The 8,174-nt window shown below is 43.6% G+C and overlaps 1 pseudogene; it reads left to right on the plus strand.

Annotated features, from left to right (window-relative positions):
* Positions 1-2,522: 2,522 nt before the first annotated feature.
* Positions 2,523-7,193, plus strand: LOC109747817 (18.6 kDa class III heat shock protein-like; annotated as a pseudogene).
* Positions 7,194-8,174: the final 981 nt, after the last annotated feature.

Raw genomic sequence — 8,174 nt, forward strand, 5'->3', positions numbered from 1 at the left:
TGTATTTGAAAAATGATCCACGTGCACAGGATAATGATTCAGATCAATACAAAAAATATTTCATGTAATTGAAAAAATATTAAAGATTAATAAAAATATATCCCTGTTTTATATGGAAATAGGAAGAAAAAAGCAATTAAAATCAACCAAAGAAACAACAGAACAAAAATAATCCAATTTAAGTTAGTGCAAAAGAATGAAAATAGTGAAAACCGACAAAGAATTAAAGAAAAAAAATGAAGAAATCCAATGAAAACCCAGAAAGAAACAAACAAAATGGAAAACAAATAGAGAAAATAGGAAGCAAAAGAAAAAAAAAACATTGAAAACGGTGAAAAAACCCGAAGAAAAGGGGGAAAAAGAAAGAAAAAACCCCAGTAGGAACCGAGAAAGAAACAAAAAACACGGTCAAAAACAATGAGAAGTAGAAAAAACATAAAAACATGGGGAAACCAAAACATGAACGAACCGGCTGTGAGCGAGCGAGGTATGCACGAATATGGGCTGGACCAATACTGTATCTCGCAGGAAATCCTTCAGGCGAGACTTTCTTCCATCTCGCATTGAGCGAGATATAGGTCCCACGCGACTTGGCGTCTGAAGCGCTGAGCCCGAGCCCTGAAGTGCTGCTTAGGAGGTCAACGTGTAGACTTAATACCATCGAGGTGAAAATATACCTTCCCCCTCCGCTTTCCTTTTGGGGGATGGTGGCATGCGCTGCTCCTGCCGCTCGCCAGGACTAGATGGAAATGTGAAATTCTTGAACGGGGAATAGACAAAATAAGAAAAGACTGACACTACAAAAATATACGTCACAACTGTACTGAATGTAATTATCGAAAGAAGGTTAAAACGATTATCTGAGTGCTCTCACAAGTAGTGTATAAGTACCCATGTGCTCGTTATGATAGGATTAAAATGCATTGATGCGGCATGATTGTTGCATCACATTAGGCCGAAGTCAATGAAATATATTTAAGCATGATAAAATAGTTCTTCCATTGAAATGCGAGAAGAGGGATGAAACAGGACCATCGTGTACAAAGAAGTCATTCTCCACACGAGTTTGATAGTAACTTATTAGGGGGTGTTCTTTGAGTTCACATACTCTTTTCATGCCATGACCGAAGACTGCACGTGCTAGTTGTGGTTGTGTATTGTTAATTTTGCTGTGGAATGGAACTATGGAAGCACCAACTACTAGTGATCATATCTATCTACATCTCGTCTTGTTTGCACTAGTTCATGTTGTGTGCGATCGTGGGACATAAATGGTGGGAAGCCTGATCAAACATCTGAAAGGAGCAGCCGCACGCCTAGGCTTACATTCTTGTTGATCATCGTTGACATCATCCTTGTGTATCGCGACTCAAGTGTGAAATGCTGAGTGCAGTGTACACTTCATCCTTGTGGTTTTAAGATGCACTTCACTTCCTCTATTTTTGTGATATTCAGGAAGAAATGGCTGATGCCATCTTTCGTATGTGATCTTAGTGAAAAAGAAAATGTCCAACAGATTCCATGATAATTGTATTTGGTATTAGTTTGTTGAGTGCGGTGCAAATCAAGTAAATTGTACAAGACCCCATGTTTTCTATAACAATTACAATTAGCAAACAATTATACAATGGGTGATCCTATATTACTTTTTACTAGCAAGCCACGATTATCAACTTCCGTTAACCAGGTATTTTTTTTCTACATCCTTCTAGTTGCATATTATTTAATGATTATCTTAACTATTTATTATACTTAATACCTTTTTATGGCATTTACCCAGTTGGACCATAAGGTCAGGAAGATTTTCTCCCACCATGAATTTCAGTGTATTCTTCGGATAGGGCCTCCTTAGGCCTTTTTTATGTAGTTAATGATTGTCGGTGTTCACTTTTTTTTTATTGTTTCAAATAGGTTGATTGTGTGCATCATGCTATACAGAGGATGGGTATTTTCTTCATGCAGTTGTATTAGCATGACATAACGATTGAATGCAATATTATTTATTGAATAAATTTATTATACTTAAAATACCCAACAACCACTCATATTTCTCTCTATTTGGGAGCGCCACAAGCTGTCAACTCCTCTCCATGATCATATGAAGAAACTTAAAATGGTTATCAGGGAGCTCTACCATTTTTAGAATAGTACATGATGTCCATGTGCTCTTTATGGCCGGATTAAAAATGGATGAGAACAACATGGTTGTTGCATCACATCACATCAAACTTAATGTAATACTGCTCCTATATAAGGGGTGAGGAAATAGTACTATTTAAACGTGAGAGGAGAGATGAAGCATGGTCATTTACCTGAGCTGAGCAATGGGTGGAGCCAAGTGGTTGCTAGTATATGTAATGCATACAAGTTTTACACTTAATTGGACTTGCTTCTGCAATGTTGTCAAAACCCATAGGCATCATAGGACTTGGAAGCCTCAGGATTTATGACCGCATTGACTCACTATGTACACGAAGTAGCATCACCATGATCTCAGGAGCCTAGGATTTTTGTTGGCGAACATGCTCTCCATCCCATCATCGGTGCGGGTGACCGTGATTAGAGAGCTCCTTCTTGCGAACATCAACACATGGTACGGTGGTAGAACATCCTATCTCACTATGGTTATATTAAAGTGTTTGGATGCAACACGGTTGTTGCTTCACATCAAATCAATGTTAATGTAATAACACTTCTATTTAAGCTTTAGAAAATAGTACTCTTATTTGGAAAACATGTTGGTGGTGAAGAGCGCCAATAGAAAGTGGGAGCGGGAGGAGGAGGAAGAAGACTGACGCTACATCTAGCATGAGCATCGCTACGGTTGTTCATGCGCAAGTTCCGGTTGCTAGAGGGCACATATGCGGGCAGCGTCACCACGTGTTGCGCGAACAATGTGCTTACTGTCACCATCAAGAAGCATTTGTCGCCAGAGATTAAGGCCAAGTCCGTCTTGGTTGCCATCACGAGCCTTCAACCACGCGCTTGCTGGTAGTCCCGTGGCAGCCACACTTCAACATCACCCGTTCCTCCGGACAGTAAGTAAGCAGGTCTAGTTTTGGCACCCAACCCTTTACGCGGACTATTGACGCGAGCGCACATGGAAAAGTGGCATAAAAAGGGCCTCAAATCTATGTGTTTGCGCCAGGAGTTTTTCTATTCTTGTTGACTGGATTGTGAAGCGTAGAAAGCTAATCCCGTGGAATTCCCCTTTCATGTTCTTGTTCTCAAAAGACACTAGTAAATATGTACGTGCAATGCTTGCTGATATTAGGAAAGGTATTACTTGCATGTTGATATTAGATAGGATACCAAATACACATTAATTATGTGATTAGTAAGAAACCGGAATTTGGTATGATATTAATTGCACGCTAAACATATATATTGAGAACTCACCATTGAAGCAATCTAGGTTACTTGATTGACACAGTTTGATGCCCGAGATTAATTAGATATGTCCTTTTGGGTTTTTTTAATAGATGAAGGAAACTTTTCCTACTAAATTAGTTTTCTTTGAAATTCCTACAAAAAGTATGATCCAAAGGAGCTAAACAATATTATTTTTCCAATATATTTAGATATCATTTACTGATTAATTAAGGGAACTATTTTATTGCGCCCTTTGGTCAGGAAACTAATGCAAAGACTATCTTAAATGTTATCATCTAAAGAAGTTCAAAGCAAGGCAATCTTAATTGTGGTCAAAGAAACTTAAATAAATGATCAGGGAGATCTTAGGACAGTAGATGCCCATGTACTCCGTATGACATTATTAAAACTAGTAAGTTGCATGATTCTTGAACATGAGAGAAGTGCAATCGGATTTCCACATGCCACACTATAGGACATAAACATGTACATTTGAGTCACATGTTTTCTTCTTTCAAAAAGGAGGATAACCCCGGCCTCTGCATCAAACAATACACATACATATATTATTAATAATGCAAAATTCCACAGCCGAACTACATCGACACATAAATAATAGGGCATGCCTCGTGACAGTAACGTCACAAGATAGCCACTAACCTATATGATACAAGACAAAACCAAAAGTAAATGTACACAACTCCTAGGCTACACCTTCAAGAAGGAATCATCGCACGTGCGCCGATGATGAGGAGTCCAACACAAGGTCGAACTCTGATTCTCATCGTCAAAGCCAAGCTTCAATCCACCACCTTCAGCAAGGACATACATATGCGTGTCGACACAGCGTGATCAAAGATCTTATGTTTCCACCGGAGTGCATAAACTCGTCGTTGAAGTCGTCTCTACCGTCATCCCTTATCCGGCTGCCGAATTCCCGAGAACCGGAAGAGACACATGTGTCACCTGCCGAGCCGCATCAACCCAGTCCGTTGATGGAGGGGACATCCCATACCACCACCGGCCTTAGAAAGGCCGTCACCACCCCGAGATCCGGCCACAGAGTCGTCTACACGATCACCGAGGAATTCACCTTCGAAGAAGAGGGGCCGCCGTCCTGAATCCGGGTGCTAGCAGCGAGCACCCACCGTAGCGTCAGCCGCTGTCATCGCCCATAACAACAAGAGTTGCCGCCGCGACCGTCCGATCCGGGCACAAGGGCTCGAATCCCTCGTGTGACGCCACCGGCCAACCGCGCTCGACCTCCCATCGCTGACGAGCCGGTCACCTCCAGACCCGCCACACGCTACAACCAACCTCGCTCCAAAAACTAGCCAGCCCGAGGAACTGAGCGGCCACACCATCGACAATGCCACCGGGCCAGCTCCGGCTACCCGCAGAGCTACGACCAGTAGCCACCACCGAGGATCCCGGGGCCGTTGCCCCAACATCCATGCTCCGGCATCCACTGCTGCTGTCCAGGGCCGACAGACGCGCATTGACCTAAGGCCTCCCATCGCGACAGAAGACAGGAAGCGAGGAAAAATGTAATTCAGGAAGATGATGCTATAGCTTTGAACCGGAAAAAAATGAGAAAGAAAAAACAATACCAATTCATTGGAGGAAATAAAGGTAGGAAGAATTGAAGAATAAAAGAGTCTTGAACAAATGATAAGTGTTTTGTGCATACAACGTAAATAATAAAACAAATTGTGTTTAGGTCCAAGTATTGAATCTTCTGAATAGTACATGTAGCAGAATTCGGTGTGGTGAAGCTATATTCAATGCCCAACACTACTCGGATTTTCCATTTCTCAACCATTGGATCAGTTTCATCCAACTACCAATATTAAAAGTTATTCACACACTATATGGTATAGATGCGCAGAGGCATGAATGGTTGTTGCATCACATCACACAAAAGCTAACATAATAACACTCAAATTTAATGGTACGGAAAAATATCCCTATTTGGACACAGGAGGAGAGATGGAACAAATCATTATTCACAAAGAAGCAATTCTTCACAACCGAGCCATAGAAGGGAGTAGAGGTCAGTGGTGGCTACCATAGATAGTGTAAGCACATTTACACTTAGTAGGAATTTCTGTTGCTCTGTCAAAGCCCATCGACATCTTAGGAGTTGGAAGTATCAGGATTGACTACTATATACATCGACTCAGGTTTGTACACGAAGTAGCGTCACTATGATGGTCAGATAAAGATGGACTCCTTGGCAACCATGTGATGATCATCGAACTAGTATACTTCAGAACGACATGTTACGGCGCAACGCCGTGTGCCAGACCTTGAAACTCTACTGGTGGAAGAGGCGGCATCCTACTTTCATGAGCCCCCCGGTGGCTACGGGCTGGCTCCTCCTTTCCACCGTGGCCTGATCGAGCGTGGTGCCATCAGTTCTCCTTCTTGAGAATATCACATCGTAAGCAATATGAAGACGACATGTATAGTGTGGTGGTGGTGTTTATGCTTTGCTGAACCATTTTGTTGGTGGCCGTATGGACATGACACATGATGTGATATGCTGGAAGAAGGAATTTATTTTTTCATACTATCCTCTCTGACCTGTTTGCATGTTAAGAATGTTCTTGTCAAACATCGTTTGGCAAGGTTCAACACATATGGTTTTGAAGAATTCATCCAATCCATCGATCTCTTGAAGTCTGAGTCGCTGTTCTTTACCAGATCGTACCAAAGTTTAAAATAGCGATTTGAGATGGGTGTCGTTAAATGACCAGCTATAACACAGTTATTTGATAAAGTTATGAAATATCCAGCTATAGCCCACTACAACTGATTTCCTGTCCTTTTTCTTCTTCTTCTTCTTCCACTCAACATCATTCAAATACACATCGATATGAAGGGCAGACCACACCTGCCGTGTGGTCACTATAACTGATTTGAAAGACCGTCCTTGCTATTTGGCATAGTCTGCTATTTAAAACAATGATTCCCACCCATGCAGCGAGGAACTAATCAAGGTACAATGTTCGCCCGTGCCGTGGGCCGGTGGCCGGCCTTGTCATGTCCACCTGCCGGAGGTGCTCGAGCGCCTCGTCATCGTGGATGCTGACCACCGGGACCACGCCCACCTACACCCGCCCACGGGCATGGGCACGGACACCACAGCAGCACGCCCGTGGACATCGTCGAGTCCCGCGACGAGTATGCCTTCCTGCTCAACGTCCCTGGCCTCTCCAAGTCCTACATGCAGCCATGCAGGTACGTGCGCACACCATGCCATGCCGACATGGCCGCCCCCAGTTTCTCCTCGGACAGAGTTCGTTGCGCCGGTGAACTAACAATGGGGCGTTTACTCATTTTCGTCCGCAGAAGACTCTGGAGGAGGACAACGTGCTGGTGATAAAGAGCGCCAACCGGAAGCGGAAGCGGGAGGAGGAGGAAGCGGACTGCCGCTACATCCGGCCGGAGAGCCGCGCGTCGCCACGGTCGTTCGTGCGCAAGTTCCGGCTGCCAGAGAAGGCAGACACAGGCGCCATGGCCGCCCGCTGCGAGAGCGGCGTGTTCACCGTCAGCCTCAAGAAGCAGCCGCCGCCAGAGAAGAAGGCCAAGTCCGTCCAGGTCGCCATCGCCTGAGCCTCCTTCAGCCACGCGCTCGCGCGCTTGCTATAGGGAACAACGTTCAATATCGGCGTCATCAGTCAGTGTAGCGGCAGATGAGTGTGCTGGCAGAGTTTGCTAGCTGTGGGTTTTACTAGTTCTTTTGTGGCCGAATGCTCTGTTCAGTGTTGTCATTTTTGGAAGTTGGCGTGGAATGGAACCATGGAGCACGAGTTGTTGGTGATCGTATCTTTTTTTAAGCAAAGATAGCTATAGCCTTTATTGAGCAGTGGCAATGTTTACGGGGATTACATCAAGATCACGCGGTGATCCAAGCCACAAATGTCTACCCTGGGAGAGGGGGATGTCATATCTAGCTCTTGTGTGTGCTTCAACATTCGAAGCACGAAGTTCATGGCAAAAATTACAACTAAAAAATGATTTAACAGTTTCTCTAATTTCTCTAATGACGCAACCATAGTTTCCTACCATCATAGATGTGTCCGACAACTTACTTGCAGTCTGACACTAAATGAACGGTACCAGTGTTGCGCATCATCTCCCCCGCTTTACCGAACCAATGAACGGAACCAGACGCATGCCTGGACCATGTCAGTGTACATACAGAACTGTGCGCTTCTATCAAGATCCATACATGTTTCACGTAATCTTAGCGGAAAATGGAATGTGCAACTCTATTTCGTTAAGCAATCAACATGGTTCGAGCGGCAGGACATCACGATCTATCAAACTCCTCTGCGTCTCTTACTGCCTTTGTTCTCTGCGAGTTCCACAGGTTGGAAGACAAGCAACGACGAAGACGAGAAGGCTATCTCAAGTGTGATGGTCTAAAGAAAGTCAAAACCAAGGGCATGTTCAATGTTTTATTCGACACTTGAGCATTTACCAGGGAGCCCTCAGGGATGTACATGCAGTCATCGATGGCCATGTGCTCATTATGTTAGGATTAAAATGCATAGAAGTGGTTGCTGCTTCACATCAGATCCAAGTTATTAATGAGAAAATAATGCTTCTATTTTTTTGATCATAAATAGTGCGTCTATTTAAAGGGGAGAAGAGAGATGGAACATGGTCATTATTCATAAAAAAAGGTCATACTTGAAACCTGAGCCGATCAAGGAGTAGAGTACAGTTCACTTGGTTGGAATTGCTTTTACAATGTTGTCAACATCCTAGGCCTTGGAAGCATCAGGATTTGC

This window comes from Aegilops tauschii, chromosome 6, assembly GCF_002575655.3.
Source record: "Aegilops tauschii subsp. strangulata cultivar AL8/78 chromosome 6, Aet v6.0, whole genome shotgun sequence".
NCBI lineage: Eukaryota > Viridiplantae > Streptophyta > Magnoliopsida > Poales > Poaceae > Aegilops > Aegilops tauschii.